Source organism: Schistocerca cancellata, chromosome 8 (genome assembly GCF_023864275.1).
Source record: "Schistocerca cancellata isolate TAMUIC-IGC-003103 chromosome 8, iqSchCanc2.1, whole genome shotgun sequence".
NCBI classification, from domain to species: domain Eukaryota; kingdom Metazoa; phylum Arthropoda; class Insecta; order Orthoptera; family Acrididae; genus Schistocerca; species Schistocerca cancellata.
The window spans coordinates 139,807,536-139,826,331 of NC_064633.1; positions in this window are offsets into that span (position 1 = coordinate 139,807,536).

Below are 18,796 nucleotides of genomic sequence, written 5' to 3' on the forward strand. Positions count from 1 at the left end.
TTTGTATTAGAATGCAGGAACGGCTTTAAGGCCTTCAGCACCATCATCAGATAGTCAGCTATGTTAGCTGAGTGATCAAATGGTTCAAATGGCTCTGAGCACTACATCTGAGGTCATCAGTCCCCTAGAATTTAGAACTACTTAAACCTAACTAACCTAAGGACAACACACACATCCATGCCAGAGACAGGATTCGAACCTGCGACCGTAGCGGTCACGCGGTTCCAGACTGAAGCGCCTAGAACCGCTCGGCCACGCCGGCTGGCAGCTGAGTGATCAGCGCGACGGAATGTCATACCTAACAGCCCAGTTCGATTCCTGGCTGGGTCGGAGATTTTCTCCGCTCAGGGACTGTGTGTTGTGTTGTCCTTATCATCATCATTTCATCCCCATTGACACGCAAGTCGCCGAAGTGGCGTCAACTCGAAAGACTTGCACCAGGCCAAGGGTCTACCCGACGGGAGGGCCTAGCCACACGGCATTTCCATTTCCATCAGATATAAAATGCGTGGCTACGAAATACGGTGTAAAATGCAGTACCATGATCAAAAAAACTCAACCTCAAGTTCCAGTCTGCCTGATGTCTGCTCAGAAACGTGTTACAGATTTTTGCATTTCAATTACAAAATTCTATTCTGAATCCTTGAGAGACATGCGCATAAAAATCATTTTTAATACTGTGGTCCTAAATACGCTATTGCCTTTAAGAAGAACCGGGTGATCAAAAAGTCAGCATAAATTTGAAAACTGAATAAATCACGGAATAATGTAGATAGAGAGGTACAAATTGACACACTTGCTTGGAATGACATGGTGTTTTATTAGAACCAAAAAAATACAAAATTTCAGAAAATGTCCGACAGATGGCGCTTCATCTGATTAGAATAGCAATAATTAGCATAACAGAGTAAGACAAAGCAAAGATTATGTTCTTTACAGGAAATGCTCAATATGTCCACCATCATTCCTCAACAATAGCTGTAGTCGAGGAATAATGTTGTGAACAGCACTGTAAAGCATGTCCGGTGTTATGGTGAGGCATTGGCGTCGGATGTTGTCTTTCAGCTTCCCTAGAGATGTCGGTCAATCACGATACACTTGCGACTTCAGGTAACCCCAGAGCCAATAATCGCACGGACTGAGGTCTGGCGGCCTGGGAGGCCAAGCATGACGAAAGTGGCGGCTGAGCACACGATCATCACCAAACGACGCGCACAAGAGATCTTTCACGCGTCTAGCAATATGGGGTGGAGCGCCATCCTGCATGAACATCGTACGTTCCAGCAGATGTTTATCAGCCAGGCTGGGGATGATGTGATTCTGTAACATATCGGCGTACCTCTCACCCGTCACGGTAGCAGTTACAAAACCAGAATCACGCATTTCCTCGAAGAAAAAAGGCCCGATAACAGTAGATGTGGTAAATCCAGCCCATACCGTGACTTTCTCGTCGTGCAATGGAGTTTCCACGACAGTTCTAGGATTTTCGGTAGCCCGAATTCTGCAGTTGTGGGCGTTGACAGACCCTCAGAGCGTGAAATGAGCTTCGTCGGTCCACAACACATTACTCAACCTATCGTCATCTTCCGCCATCTTTTGAAACGCCCACACCGCAAATGCCCTCCACTTCACTAAATCGCCAGGTGACAATTCATGGTGCCGTTGGATTTTGTACGGATAGCATCGGAGGGTACGCCTCAGTGCCAACCAAACAGTAGTGTATGGAATGCCGGTGCGACGTGCGACTGCACGAGTGCTGACTTCCCCGTGCATAGACGAACCCGCTACAGTCTCCATTTCTTCCTGAACTGTCTCTGCAGGATTACGCCTTGTGCTCGGTCGGCCACTATGGGGTCTATCGTCTAAACAACCCGTGGCTGCATTTGTCAACGGATCTTTACCCGTTCGAATCCCCTTCCTATGGCGATAGGATCGTAACGCTGAACTAGCACATTCCCCATTCTGATAATACAGCTTCACTAAAAGCGTCTTTCCAAGTAACGTCAACATGCTGTGACTGCTGGCGCATCTGATTCTCTCTCATTACAGCTCTTTTTATACACGATTGTCATGCGCAGTCACTGACGGTTTGCTGTCCAGCGCCGTCTGTTGGACATTTTGTGAACTTTGTTTTTTTTTTTTGTTCTAATAAAAACCTATGTCATTCCATGCATGTGTGTCAATTTTTACCTCTCTATCTACATTATTCCGTGGTTTATTAAGTTTTCAAATTTATACTGACTTTTTGATCACCCGGTATATATATTGTCACGTAAGTATAAGAATTCATACGTGCGTAAACAGATTTGTGTGAGATTTCAACTTAACACATTATTGTTATTCGTCCCCTATGTAGAACAAATACTTTTCTCACCTTAGCTGCATTGATCCGAAATATTACGTCGTATGACAGTATTGACTAAAAATATGCAAACTATACTAGCAGTCCTCTAATAGATAAAAACGTAAACAAAGATAAAAAGATAACGGAAGATACAGTTTCTTGCGCGTTTGAGAATCCCCTCTCTCCACTCATTCCGCGTTACTCAAATTAACTGCGTAGATAGAGAAGGAAAGACCGTAGCTAGCGCCAGAGGTGTTCTAGAATAGCTGCTTATTAAGGCACGATAACTCGTTACCGCAGGGATATCCTGTTTCCGTCGGCAGCTGAGTCTCGGGAAAGCTGTTACGAAACGCTGCGCGAATAACAGCCGCGGCAAAAAAATGCAGAAGGAAGAAAAAGAGTACCTATGAAGACCAGACGCGTCGTAAAGGTAGCCGGGCAACAAAGCATGCCACGTTTCTGACGCGTTTGAACACGCGGCAGGCTGTCACGTCTTCATTGTATGCGATGCAAGGTGCGCGTCTAATCACTTCACAAGCGAAACCGCTGTACGGCTTCGGCAGGAAGGCAAATGAAATTGTACGAGGCTTTTCACAATCGTAAAACCTGATTGGCTCTAAGATAAGACTCTATGCGAGGTCAGCTTCGTCTTGGTTGATCTTTCTCACTTGTCGCCGCTTCCGTTAAATAAAAAAAAAAACTGGATGAAGAGCTGGTGAAGCTTTGTTGTCATGTGCTGACCTCCACGTATTTTTTATTTAACGGTAACATTTTTGAACAGAATGACGGAGTGGCTATGGGTAGTCCTTTGTCACCCATAGTCGCCACTTTATTTATGGAGGAGTTCGAGGACATGGCACTGAGGACTTCAGCTTTGCAACCAACGTGCTTCTGGAGATACGTGGACGATACCTTCTTCGTCTGGCCGCATGGACGTGATTCTCTTAACAGATTTTTGGACCACTTCAACTGTCTTCATCAAATTTACTATGGAGGTTTAAAATGATGGGATGCTTCCATTTTTAGACTTAATGGTTTATTAAACACCAGATGAAACTTTGGGATACAGTGTTCACCGAAAGCCGACACACACAGATTGGTATCTGCATCCTAAGAGTTGTCATCCACCACACCAACGTAGTGGCGTCCTTAGGACTTTGGTACGGAGAGTATATGCCATTTCCGACGCAGACAGCTTAACCCAAGAACCTGAGCATTTGATGACTGTTTTTAAGGAAAATGGATACACCGAGAAGCAGATTCGTCGGGCTATGGAGTTTGGACCATCTCCGGAGGTGTACGAAGAGGAACATAGATCTGTGGCCTTTCTTCCTTATGCTGGAGGCTTATCGTTTACGATTGGACGAATTTTAAGGAATTTTAACATTAAGAGTGTGTTCCGTCCACCTTCTAAGATTAGGGCTCTGCTCGGCTCTGTGAAGGATGATTTGGAGCTTAGGAAACCCGGGGTGTACAAAATTCCGTGTCAATGTGGGAAATCTTACGTTGGCCGTTCTATTAGCACAGTGCATGACAGGTGTGTGAAACATCGCCGTCATACGAAGCTACAACAGCCGGAAAAATCGGCGGTAGCAGAACACTGCCTAAATGAGGGACACAAAATGAAATTTGAGGAAACTGTTGTGGTTGCCAACATTTCCGGTTTTTGGAACAGTGTCTATAAAGAAGCGATTGAAATTAGGTTGGCTGATAATTTAATCAACAGAGACAATGGGTTTCCTCTAAGCAAAACATGGAATCCTGTATTATCTGGCATCAAAACTGAACGTTCTTCGGTGCGGCCTTGATTGCGATATATCGTTGCCAGCAGTGTTTCACTAAGGGCGGCGCCACCTCCCTGTCTTGGAAGACAGAAACCGTGATGGGCGGCGCAGGCGCCTTGTACTGAACGGTGGCCTATATAGGACGTCGATTTGCAACCTGGCGTCAGTTCTCAGCGGGACTCATCAGCAGAAGCAGCATTTTCCTGTAGATGGCGACCAGTTGGATGGCCGAAATATCGAGTCAAGTTGATTTTAGGATCCGGCAGCAAACCCGAAGAGACTTTCTTGGTCCCTAATTTCTTAGGGCATGCGTTTAATGCGTTGGCAGGACAGCTGCTTTATTAAGTGTATAGAGTCAAAACCACGAATTATTACCTCTTCTTCCTGTCTGTTGTTACATTAGTGTTTTAGGAAGATATTAATATGATAATATTTGAGCAGTTTTGTACAGTTTGAGGACACTGTGAGCGTGTATGTGAACGCCATTGAAAATGGGAGACAGTATTGCTGTGTCGTCCGAACAAGACACAGTCAGGGCAAAAGAACCACAGGCGCAAAGGTGCGAGCTGGTCCAGTGCTATAGAGACTCGCCACTTGAGCATGTTCCACCAACGCCACGGGCGGAGCTGAGGATGAAGATATCGACTTCGCCTCGGTCAGTACCCGCCCGAGTACAATCCCCCAATGACCGGTCGACAACGGAAAGAAGACTTCTCGGAATATAGAAGAGTAGCTCTCGCCCATATGGGCGTAGATCGTCTTTCAAAAAAATGGTTCAAATGGCTCTGAGCACTATGGGACTTAACATCTTAGGTCATCAGTCCCCTAGAACTTAGAACTACTTAAACCTAACTAACCTAAGGACATCACACACACATGCCCGAGGCAGGATTCGAGCCTGCGACCGTAGCGGTCGCGCGGTTCCAGACTGTAGCGCCTAGAACCGCTCGGCCACCCAGGCCGGCTGATCGTCTTTCACGGCTGACTTAGACAGTGAACGTCGTTTAGGAACTCTTTGAAGTAAACAGACAGTTGTTGTAAATTGCATTTTCTATGTAATTTGAAGTTAACCTACGATTATCTGCACTTGGCTATTAAGGGCATTTTTGCGTTATATTACACGCAGCGTTGCAAACTTCATTATTCGCCAAGTCTCAAAGACAAGTAAACATTTTAAACTCATTTTTGTGACTTTGTTACTAATTTGTTGAAGTGTTGCAGTACCTTCGTTCTCCTATCTTGTTACCTGATCCTGGGGCATAGCTGTGTGATAGTGGCAGGGAGAAATTGCGTTAGCGGTGTACTGCACCAGAAGGCGTTTTACGAACTCACAAACTCGGCCTACCGTCATAATAGTGGCAATTCGGCCTCCACAGCAGTAGCCACGAGGCCTTTACAAAACTGGCGACGAGGGTTTGCAAAAAGTATGATATTAACTGAGATAATAGACGACGATTTTTCTAAATAACGTTTAGAAGTTAGAGCCATATTCGTCAGTACTGTTTTAGTAAGGGCACTAACAACTCCGTGGTTGAGTGATCTTATATGTATTGTGGATGTGTGTGTGTGTGGTGTGTGTGTGTGTGTGTGTGTGTGTGTCTTAACGATTCTCAACTGCAGATGAATTTTCCAACATACGCTTGTAATTTTGAAGTTTATAGCTGCAGAATTATTATGTCACTGAGACTGGTTTCTTTTAATTGAACTACAGTGCCGGGAAATTGTAGGTAGCAGTTTTTATACGTTTTATATGTAAATGTTTGTTTACATTATAAATACGAGAGTTAATCAGTTTAAGTTACTGTACAATACTCAGTATTCACGTTTATTAGTGTCATTTAGATTCGAACGTTGAAGTTAGCAGTTTTTATACGTCTTATTAGGAAAAGTGATACTAACGGTGAATTCTAACCCCAGTTGTATACATTTGACTAGCGCAACCTGCGAGTGTTAACAGTTAAGAAAACGTAAAATACGTGGTAAATTAGTGTTACAATACAATACCTGAGTAATTCAGTGTTATAATACAAGTTCTGAGCTCTTCTTACATAAGGTTTAGTTATCAGAAAGCTAAAACTCACCTAGCCGTCTGCTTAAATTCCTTAGGTTGTTGTGGGCTTTAGTGATCGTGTACTGTAAGCCCATCGGGTCCTATAAAGTTCGTATTTGTGCTTTACATTCTGAACTCTTATTGTTACCTAAAGGTCTTGTTTTCTACCTGCATCTGTCAGTGTACAATACTCAGTATTTATTTTTATTAATGTCATTTCGACTCGATACATTGAAGGTAGCAGTTTTTATTGTTTTATTAGGTCATTTTCGCGTGTACGTAAATGTTTGTTTACATTATAAATACGAGGGATAATCAGAAGGTGTAGCTTACTGTAGGTTACTGTTTAATTCTTTAATAATACTCACTAGATAGCCCCTAGCAGTTTACTGTAGGTCACCGTTTTTTTTTCTTTAGTCTTCACTAGATAGCCCCTAGCAGGAAAATAAGCACCATATCTAGCTTCTACCATGCATTGCTATAGTTTTTCATTGTTGAGTGTCCTTTCTGCCAACTAGAGTGTAGCTGTTAACCTTGTGTGGTAGTACTTTTCCTTAATTTTCTTATAGTAAGCTAGATGGATAGGAACTGTGTCTGTTGTGTGCGGATGTAGCAGTAGTTGGCCACAGTCCAAATGCAGCTGGAAGCTTTGTTGGCCATAGTCGGCTCCAGAGTGCCACCTTGAGGTGCGGTGTGGATGGGGTGCCTGAGGCAGCCTCTGCTGTACTAGATGTGCAAGGGGGTGAGGGTTGATGTCACAGATGTCTGTCACTGAGCCGACCTCAGGTGCGACTGAGCTGGCCGGCCCACTCTCACCTCAGTGTGGGTGGTGGACTGAGTCGAGGTCGCGAGCCTCAAGGCAAAGGCTGCATGGGGGACGCAGGATCTTGCCAAATCCCACGCACTTTGCTAATAGATTCAGTGTGCTATCTGATGCTGTGGGGGAGGCTGAGCCGGATCAGAATGCACATTCTGCCAGGATAGTGGCCACTCCTTCAGCAAGGACCGGACAGGCACGTGGGGATAGGGGTTTGAAAGTTATTGGGAGCTCCAATGTTAGACGGGTCATGGAGCCCCTCAGGAAGATAGCGGCTAGGGCGGGGAAGAAATCCAACGTTCACTCAATGCGCTTACCGGGGGGCCTTGTCTGGAATGTTGAAGATGTTCTTCCGGCGGCTATGGAGCGTGCGGGGTGCAGCCAGCTGCAGATTGTTGCACATGTCGGCACCAACGATGCCAGTTGTCGCGGTTCCGAGGAAATCCTTGGCTCCTATCGACGGCTGACTAAATTGGCGAAGGCGGCCTCCATCTCTCGAGGAGTGGAAGCCGAGCTGACGGTTTGCAACATCGTACCCAGGATGCACTGGAGTCCTCTGGTTTGGAGTCGAGTGGAGAATCTAAACCAGAGGCTACGTCGACGCTGTGACGAAAATGGTTGTAAATTCCTCGACCTATGCTATGGGAAGGTTGTAGGACGCCTCTCGATTAATCAGGGTTGCACTACACACAGGAAGCAGCTACATGGGTAGCACAACACTTGTGGCGTACACATAGGTTTTTTTTTAGATCAGGTTCCTTCGCATAGGAAACAAACCGTTGGCCTGATAAACTACCAGTTCATGACATTGATGCGGTGTGCCAACTGTAAAACTTGTTAGTTCACCTAAACAGGTCATTCCAAAGGATTTAAACATGCTAAATGTCATGTTAGAAAATTTTCGAAGTGACTGTAGCAAGATCTCCGAGTTACTCTCCGAAATAAACATTACTAATGATAATATTGCATTAGGTACCGAAGGCTGATTGAAATCAGGCTTAAATAGCAGTGAAATTTTGAACTCGGATTGGACAATTTTCAGAAAGGACAGGACTGATGCTATGGGAGGTGGTGTGTTCAATGCAGTTAAAAGCCGTTTAAAAGCAGTTGAGATCGATACTGGGTCGGACTGTGAAATAGTCTGGATAAAGCTGTCAATCAAACACGGAGTCACCATTGTATTAACGTGTTTTTATAGACCACCAGCATCCGCAACAAACATCCCTGATCGTTTCAGAAAAAATCTTGAATACATAGGAAATAAATACCCAAATTATCCATTAGTTATAGGTGGAGACTTTAATCTGGCGTCCATTGCCTGGGAAAATTACACGTCTATCACAGGGGACAGAAGCAAAGACTCGTGTGAAGTTATTCTAGAAGCGCTCTCAACATACAACCTTGAACGATTGGTTAGAAAACCTCCTCGTATGAGAACATATTAGATATCTTGGCGACAAACAGACATGATCTTTTTGTGGAAGTTAATCTAGAAGAAGGTATTAGCAACCATAATGTCGTTTACGGTAAAGGACTGCACCTTTCCCCCTTTCAATTGTCGAACAAACGCGAGGATGGCTGACATAGTGTTCTCAAACAGTTATGATCGTTAGACGCTAGGAAGGCATTTGGCCCAGACGGTATCCCAGTAAGATTTTATGTTGACTATGCTACAAATATAGAAGTATTCTTATCCATCATCTATCAGAGATCATTGTAACAGCGAAAAGTTCCACGGCACTGGAAGAAGACCCAGGTCATAGCAATCTATAAAAAGAGTAGAAAATCGGATGCACATAATTACCGGCCAAATTCACTGTCATTGGTTTGTTGTAGAATCATGGAATATATTTTGTGTTCAGACATAATGACCTTTCTAGACTCTGAGAAGCTCATCTGCAGAAACCAGCACGGTTTTAGGAAACAGCGGTCATGCGAGACACAGCTGGCCCTCTTTGTGCATGATATACAACAGGCTCTAGATACCGGTTCCCAGGTTGATGGCATATTCCTCGACTTTAGAAAGGCGTTCGACTCAGTTCCGCACTGTCACTTGCTCCTGAAAGTGCGCGCTTACGGTCTATCCGATGACATATGCGGCTGGATAGAAACTTTTCTAATAGACAGAGAGCAGTATGTCGTCCTGAATGGGGAGACTTCAGCAGAAACAAGCGTAACATCAGCTGTGCCCCAGGGCAGCGTAATAGGTCCGCTGCTTTTTACGATATATATAAACGATCTGGTTGATGGTATCTACAGCGGCATTAGACTGTTTGCCGATGATGCTATAGTCTACAAGAAAGTAGTATCATGTGAAAGTTGTGAACAAATCAATGAGGATTTGCAGAAAATAAATGCGTGGTGTAATGACTGAGAACTATCTCTCAATATTAGTAAGTGTAACCTACTGCGTATAACAAAGCGAAAGTGCCCATTAATGTACGAGTACTAATTAAATGCCCAGTCTTTGGAATCGGTAACATCCGTTAAGTATCTGGGTGTGACTATTCGAAATGATCTCAAATGGAACGATTAGATTACACAAGTAACGGGTAAGGCGAACTCTAGATTGCGGTTTATTGGTAGAGTCCTGAAGCGATGGAGTCCTTCAACAAAAGAAATTGCTTACAGTACTTTAGTTTGTCCAGTCTTACTGTTCGTCTGTATGGACCCTTACCAGTTGGGTCTGATTCAAGAGTTTTAGAAGGTCCAAAGAAGAGCGGCAAGATTCGTGACCGGTACATTTAGCCATCGCGAGAGCGTTACAAATCTCATAGAAAGTTTGAAGTTGGACACCTATGCTGATAGACGACACGCTAAATGGAAGGGGCTGCTCACTAAATTCCGAAATCCGATCTTCGGCGAGGATGTAGAGCATATACAGGGTGATTCAAAAAGAATACCACAACTTTAAAAATATGTATTTAATGAAAGAAACATAATATAACCTTCTGTTATACATCATTACAAAGAGTATTTAAAAAGGTTTTTTTTTCACTCAAAAACAAGTTCAGAGATGTTGAATATGGCCCCCTCCAGACACTCGAGCAATATCAACCCGATACTCCAACTCGTTCCACACTCTCTGTAGCATATCAGGCGTAACAGTTTGGATAGCTGCTGTTATTTCTCGTTTCAAATCATCAACGGTGGCTGGGAGAGGTGGCCGAAACACCATATCCTTAACATACCCCCATAAGAAAAAATCGCAGGGGGTAAGATCAGGGCTTCTTGGAGGCCAGTGATGAAGTGCTCTGTCACGGGCTGCACAAACACCCATTCTCTGTAAACTGTTTATACCAACGTTTAATACATCACCTATCAGGAGGTTTAACACCATACTTCGTTCAAAATGCACGCTGAACAACTGTCGTCGATTCACTTCTGCCGTACTCAATAACACAAAAAGCTTTCTGTTGAGCGGTCGCCATCTTAGCATCAACTGACGCTGACGCCTAGTCAACAGCGCCTCAAGCGAACAAATGTACAACTAAATGAAACTTTATAGCTCCCTTAATTCGCCGACAGATAGTGCTTAGCTTTGCCTTTTGTCGTTGCAGAGTTTTAAATTTCTAAAGTTGTGGTATTCTTTTTGAATCACCCTGTATTATTACTATCAACTTTCACATCGCGCAATGATCACCACTCAAAGATAAGGGAAATTAGAGCTCGTACTGAGGCGTTCAGACAGTCGTTTTTCCCTCGCGCGATCCACGAGAGGAACAGAAAGGGGGAAATATATGGCGAGAATAGTGCCCTCCGCCACGCACCGCTCGGTGGCTAGCGGAGTATATATTTAGATGTAGATGTATAAAAAAATGCGACACCCTCAGTCACTCTGTTCAGTGGCACCAGGATATTATAGGTGCATTCTGAGAGGTTGTAGTGTTAGTGACTGATTGGTCACGGTCATCAGCGATCAGATGCCGCTCGGAAGGCCTGTCTGTTTGCCCCCTGTTTTGACTCTACAGCCAGTAATTGTGCTCAGTTTGGAGGCGAACAGTGTTCGCAACGTTCATTCAAGGGTACAGCCATACCCCGCCAAGGTACGTAATCCTGTTTAACAGCGTCAGCCATTTGAACGTGGTCGCATTGTGAGCCTGAGTGAATCTTGATGGATGTGTCGACCGAGTGTTGCCCCTGGTTGGGCACAGTGTATAGGTGGTAGACGTTGCTTTCAACAGCGGTCCGTAGAACATTACCACACCTATAGAACAGACCCTGTACGTCCGCATAGAACAGACGCACGTCGAGATCGATGCATTGTGCGAGCAGCGGTGGCCGTCCAGAAATCGTTCAGAGACGAAATATGGCCTCGTGGTGCGCCTGCTGGGATTCGTCTGCCTGCAGCACGATTAAGATTACGTCTGCTTCTGGCCAGGCTACCACTGTCACCTCAACAACACCAAGTATGGTTCTTCTGTAGTCGTGAAAATGTTGACTGGAGACTGGAAAGGCGCTCTGTTGTTTTCAGTGATGAGAATGGGTTCTGTCTGGATGCTAGTAATGGTATCAGTCTTGTATGGCGAATAATTCGTGAGCTGCCTGTTCCAGGGTGCTTTCGCCCGCGACATACAGGTACAATCGCAGCGCAGGGCTCATGGTGGTGAGCAGTCACATTTGTTGTTTCTGCTGGGTAAAGTAACTGGTGCCCGCTTCAATGCACAGACTATTGTGCGGTTGCTGTTGCCATCTGTTCGACAGGAAGGTGATGCACCATTTCAGCAAGACAATGCCGCTCACATAGGGCTGGTGCGACGCACTGTGCTCTTCGTGGTGTACAAACTAGTGATGGGCCAGCATGGTTTTACGCCAAACCGAGTTGAACGTTTGCGTTAAACCGAGTTGGGATGAAAAAAAAGAGTGAGATAACATTCAACGCCCTCTCTGTTTCACGTCTGAGCAGATTACGATTCATTTCAGTTAATCAGTTTTGCAATTTCGCGGTTTCCCAATTGATGATATATAATCATATACTAGTCACGAGCGTGACAGGTATTGGATAGGGCGCAATTTGTGGTCGGTTTGCTTGAAATGTTGAAGATAGACTTGTGACAACGTTCAGCTTGCGCGCCTTAATGAAAGTGTAATCTGACTCGGATAAACTTGGTTTCGGTCAGTGCGAAAGCGGCGGTCAATTACGAACTAGTGCGAAACAAACCTTAACTCAGTGCTGCCTGCAGTACAACGCGGTCAACTCAAGTTAGTAATAACCCAATCAAACTTAGCCCGTTGCATAAACCGAGCTGACCCTAAGCTCGTTCATTCCGAGTTGGCAGGGAAAGCTAAACTAACGTTCGATCTCGTTTGCCACGTTCGCATCTGTTCGGATTGTAACCCGGTAACAAACCGAATTGATAGGAATTTTTTTCTAATGCTCATTTCTCTCGTTAGCGTCTGCGCAGTGTGCATATCCTTTTTATTGCAATTTTGTTTCTTATATGAAATCGACGATGAGACTAAAAATACTTTTTTTATTGCCTGATATACGATTATCTGATGTCAGAGCTATACGTTCCATCTATTGCAATTTATTCCTTACAAGCCTATCATAAATCTTTTAATATATCACTCACTTTTTTTTAGGGCAGTTCATAATCGGCTGTTTTGCAGCCAAATGCCCCGCCACGTGCACGAACGGCTACTGAGCTGTAACCTAAAATGTAAGTCTTAAAAGTGTTGCCGCTTTTCACAATGAATGTAATCTCTGTATATAAAAGGCAGTATCCTGACTGACTCACTCACTCTGTGACTGAGTCGTCATCGCCCAGCCTAAACCACTAAGGAAAGAAACTTGAAATTTGTTGAGGGTGTTGATCTTACACTGTAGGAGTCGTTTGAGAAGGGATTTCTACGAAATTGCACCCCTACAGGAGTCAGATAAGGGATAATAGGTTGTTTGAAAACATGTCTCTACTAAGGCAATTTTGAAGCTAGACCTACGAAAATGAGTATTTGGTTTCTCAGTCAGCAATGAAAAAAGTAAGTGTTTCTGCATTTTTGGAAGTTCAACCGCCAAAGGAGTAAAATATGGAATGAAAATTTTTAAGAAAATATTCCGTTACATAAAAATTTTTTTAAAGAGAAATCTATGAAAACTGGTATTTCACTCCCCCGTTAGATGTAAAGAAACGTGTGTTCGGAGATGAAGTTTTTATGCAAATACGAGTACTACCACGAACACAAAAGTCAGGATGAACAAAAACCTTGGACTCCGGCTACCACAATCCTTTTTTGGTGAGAAGTACACTTGGCAAATAACAATGCTTCCATGACCTTATTTAGCTTGCAAACTTTAGAAGATGTAGCAGTTTGTGAACAACATAAGAATTCTATTAAAGAAAAAAAAATCTGTGCAGACCATGCAGTCTACACGGGCAAAGCAGCGGCCGCTAAGCTAATATTCAGTATTTTCAGATTCAGAACCTTACTTACACATCACCAACTCTATAACAAGTATGTTCCAATATAAATCAACAACAATTAACGAATTGATCTTCGTTGATCTATTATGGATCGTGGGACGGCGGCTGCATGAACTTCTTGATGCAATAATTTACCAACAGCCGTAAGTAATGTAGAAATTTATTTTATTTTATGAACTTCTATGTGCTACCAGTTTCGGCATTATATTGATGCCATCTTCAGGCCCCACTCATCACAGTCGTAAAATCACTATGCACGGAAGGAGCCATATGACTGGATCCGTGAATCAATTCGTCCTGCAACAGCTCTTGGTGGCTGAGTCTGTGTCGCCCAGCCACCAAGAGCTGTTGCAGGACGAATTGATTCACGGATCCAGTCATATGGCTCCTTCCGTGTATAGTGATTTTACGACTATGATGAGTGGGGCCTGAAGATGCCATCAATATAATGCCGAAACTGGTAGCACATACAAGGTCATAAAATAAAATAAATTTCTACAATACATACGGCTGTTGGTAAATTATTGCATCAAGAAGTTAACTTTTTTGTGATTGAAATAACGTAGAAGGTCTAACGTTAATGAATGTCACACTACAGGCTGAAATTAAAATACACTCATGTGACACTTTGAATTTCCTGTAAGATTTTTTTTTTTTTTCATCAGTCTACTGACTGGTTTGATGCGGCCCGCCACGAATTCCTTTCCTGTGCTAACCTCTTCATCTCAGAGTAGCACTTGCAACCTACGTCCTCAATTATTTGCTTGACGTATTCCAATCTCTGTCTTCCTCTACAGTTTTTGCCCTCTACAGCTCCCTCTAGTACCATGGAAGTCATTCCCTCATGTCTTAGCAGATGTCCTTTTTTTTTGGTTTGTTTGGGGAAGGAGACCAGACAGCGTGGTCATCGGTCTCATCGGATTAGGGAAGGATTGGGAAGGAAGTCGGCCGTGCCCATTCAGAGTAACCATCCCGGCATTTGCCCGGAGTGATTTAGGGAAATCACGGAAAACCTAAATCAGGATGGCCGGACACGGGATTGAACCGTCGTCCTCCCGAATGCGAGTCCAGTGTCTAACCACTGCGCCACCCCGCTCGGTGCAGATGTCCTATCATCCTGTCCCTTCTCCTTATCAGTGTTTTCCAATATTCCTTTCCTCTCCAATTCTGCGTAGAACCTCCTCATTCCTTACCTTATCAGTCCACCTAATTTTCAATATTCGTCTGTAGCACCACATCTCAAATGCTTCAATTCTCTTCTGTTCCGGTTTTCCCACAGTCCATGTTTCACTACCATACAATGCTGTACTCCAGACGTACATCCTCAGAAATTTCTTCCTCAAATTAATGCCGGTATTTGGTATTAGTAGACTTCTCTTGGCCAGAAATGCCTTTTTTGCCATAGCGAGTCTGCTTTTGATGTCCTGCTTGCTCCGTCCGTCATTGGTTATTTTACTGCCTAGGAAGCAGAATTCTTTAACTTCATTGACTTCGTGACCATCAATCCTAATGTTAAGTTTCTCGCTGTTCTCATTTCTACTACTTCTCATTACCTTCGTCTTTCTCCGATATACTCTCAAACCATACTGTGTACTCATTAGACTGTTCATTCCGTTCAGCAGATCATTTAATTCTTCTTCACTTTCACTCAGGATAGCAATGTCATCAGCGAATCGTATCATTGATATCCTTTCACCTTGTATTTTAATTCCACTCCTGAACCTTTCTTTTATTTCCATCATTGCTTCCTCGATGTACAGATTGAAGAGTAGGGGCGAAAGGCTATAGCCTTGTCTTACACCCTTCTTAATACGAGCACTTCGTTCTTGATCGCCCACTCTTATTATTCCCTCTTGGTTGTTGTACATATTGTATATGACCCGTCTCTCCCTATAGCTTACCCCTATTTTTTTCAGAATCTCGAACAGCTTGCACCATTTTATATTGTCGAACGCTTTTTCCAGGTCGACAAATCCTATGAAAGTGTCTTGATTTTTCTTTAGCCTTGCTTCCATTATTAGCCGTAATGTCAGAATTGCCTCTCTCGTCCCTTTACTTTTCCTAAAGCCAAACTGATCGTCACCTAGCGCATTCTCAATTTTCTTTTCCATTCTTCTGTATATTATTCTTGTAAGCAGCTTAGATGCATGAGCTATTAAGCTGATTGTGCGATAATTCTCGCACTTGTCAGCTCTTGCCGTCTTCGGAATTGTGTGGATGATGCTTTTCCGAAAGTCAAATGGTATATCGCCAGACTCATATATTCTCCACACCAACTGTAAGATATGGACGGCAATAAGGCGATCTTAACCCTCTTGAAAATAACATCAAATGCTTCACGAATTTCGACCAAAATTTCGAGTCGGAACAAAAGGTGCAAGATGCTTGGGACAATCTACGAGTATCGTAGGATGCCATCCACTTTTATCTACATCTGCATCTACGTAGATACTCCGCAAGCCACCGTACTGTGCGTGGCGGAGGGTACTCTACCGTCCTCGAGGGAAATCTACGTTGGCCGTAGTAGAATCGTTCTGCAGTCAGTTTAAGATCCCGGTTCTCGGAATTTTCTCAATAGTCTTTCTCGAAAACAACGTCACCTTACCTCCAGCGTTCACACTGCAGTTCCCAAAGCATCTCCGTAATATTTCTACGATGTAGAATGTGGTTCTTCTCAGCTGGTAATGGGACGAAGGGTGTCTCAAGTATGGTGAGCATTAGCGGAGGTTACCAGTTTGAGTATTTGATTTGAAACCAGTTAAAACATTCTGAGTATGGTCAAAACTAGGGGATTAAAACTATTTTTGTTTGTAGGTCAGTATGTTCGAGACATCGATCTGAAGCGTGCACAAAAAGAAAGTTATACCTTGTGGCAGACCAAGTAAGTTTTAATGAGTGACGCACTACGCTTCAAAGTGCCACAGATACATGTCACTATTTTTCAACAGTCACCAAGGCTCTGTAAACAAAGGCCGGAACCCTCCAGCAATCGTTCAGTTCTTGGACGGTATAAATCCACTCCTTGGTCACGGAGGCATTCGAGAACCGCTGTGTGAGCATTCTCATCGTTGGAAAAATATTTATCCCAGATCAGCTTGCCGAAAAGATGGAAATCTCATGGTGCAAGATCTGCACTGTATGGCGGATGAATCCAAACCTCCCATAGGAAACGTTGAATCAAAGCTCGTGTTCTGCGAGCGCTGTGGGATATTACCTTGTCGTGGAGGAGAATAATGCCTTTGCTAAATTTTCAACGCCTCTTGCTGTTTACGATAGTGCTGCGCAGTAAGCGCCGACTTTAGTGCCCGTGGCGTTTGCCGTAAAAAAATGGTTCAAATGGTTATGAGCACTATGGGACTCAACTGCTGAGGTCATTAGTCCCCTAGAACTTAGAACTAGTTAAACCTAACTAACCTAAGGACATCACAAATATCCATGCCAGAGGCAGGATTCGAACCTGCGACCGTAGTGGTCTTGCGGTTCCAGGCTGCAGCGCCTTTAACCGCACGGCCACTTCGGCCGGCGTTTGCCGTAAACTCTGTGTATACAACTCCTTCACAGTCGAAGGAAACAGTGGCCATGACCTTCCCCGCTGATCGCGCAATTCTGCATTTCTCCCGCGGTGGCAAGGAGATGTATCTCCAATCCCTAGAACCTCTCTTTCTTACAGGTGAGAAGAGATGGACTCATCTCTCATCACCCGTGATGATGAGGCTCAGCAAATTTATTTAGCGTATGGCATTACATATGAACAGTGACTTACAATCGTGGGTTACCTAGTTTTACAAAATTTTACAAGGTATATTAATTTCATAATTTATAATTTAAAAAATAAGTCTATAAATTAATATCTAATTCGTCGATCCATTCAAGAGCTGCCTCTCTCACTTCGCCGCGCGGGAATGGCCGAGCGGTTCTAGGCGCTACACTCTGGAACCATGCGACCGCTACGGTCGCAGGTTCGAATCCTGCCTCGGGCATGGTTTAAGTAGTTCTAAGTTCTAGGGGACTGATGACCACAGAAGTTAAGTCCCATAGTGCTCAGAGCCATTTGAACCATTTTTCTGCCTCTATGTCACTTCAAAGAAATCTTCCAAGTTCCCATGGTAGGCTCTTCTGCTACAGTTTGTTACAATGTGATGGATCGTCTGATGTTCATTTCCACAGTCACACTAAGAAGATGAAGCCCTTCCCCATCGTTAGAGGTTTTCAGCACAGATGCCGTGGCCTGTGCGGATCCGATTAATTGTTTTCCAGGCACGTCGCGTTAGTTCCATACCGGCTAGTCATGTGTCAGGTCTTTGGAGGAGTAACGGTCACATTCTATTTCTTTATTTTCCAGTTTTAAAATTTTGTATCGCGTCTACAAATATCGTGTAGTATTCAGTGAGTAAAGCGGTCCTACGGTACGCACACAACTGGGAGTAAGATTTCAGTTCCCACGCTGGCTGAAGGAGCCGATGGACCATTTGGCGATCAGTGCACGGTGCTGTGAGGCGCTGTGGCCAGCGCGTCAGCAGCGAGGTACGTACGGCATGCACAGTTATTGTGACGCGAAGCATGTGATCTCGCTCAGTAACTATTTGCTAATAAAAGTCTCTTTTTACAATACAGATATTAGGAGTAGCCTACCGGTCATAAGTACCTTCTTACAACAATTTCACAACACCGGAAACCAATCATCGTAATAAGTTTTTGGGATAACGAAAATGAACGAACTATTATGACATATAATGAATGTATTTACGAGGTATAAACTGAGTGCCATAGTCGCCAGTCGCCGACGGAATGCTTTCCGATTTACACTGAAGAGCCAAAGCAACTGGTAGACCTGGCTAATATCGTGTAGGGCCCCCGCGAGAATGCAGAAGTGCCGCAGCACGACGTGACATGGACTCGACTAATGTGTGAAGTATCGACGAAGGGAACTGTCACTATGAATCCTGCAGGGCTGTCCATAAATCCGTAAGAGTACTAGGGGATGGAGATCTCTTCTGAACAGCGCGTTGCAAGGAATCCCAGATCTGCTCAATAATGTGCATGTCTGGGGAGTTTGGGGGCCACCGGCAGTGTTCAAACTCAGAAGAGTGTTCCTGGAGCCGCTCTGTAGCAATTCTGGACGTGTGTGGTGTCGCATTGTCCTGCTGAAATTGCTCCAAGTCCCTCGGAGTTCACAATGGACATGAATGGATGCAGGTGATCAGACAGGATGCTTACGTACGTGTCACCTGTCAGAGTCGTATCTAAACGTATCAGGGGTCTCATATCACTCCAAATGCACACGCCCCACCCCATTACAGAGCCTCCACGATCTTGAACAGTCTCCTGCTGTCATGCAGGATCCGTATATTCATGAGGTTGTCTCCATACCCGAAC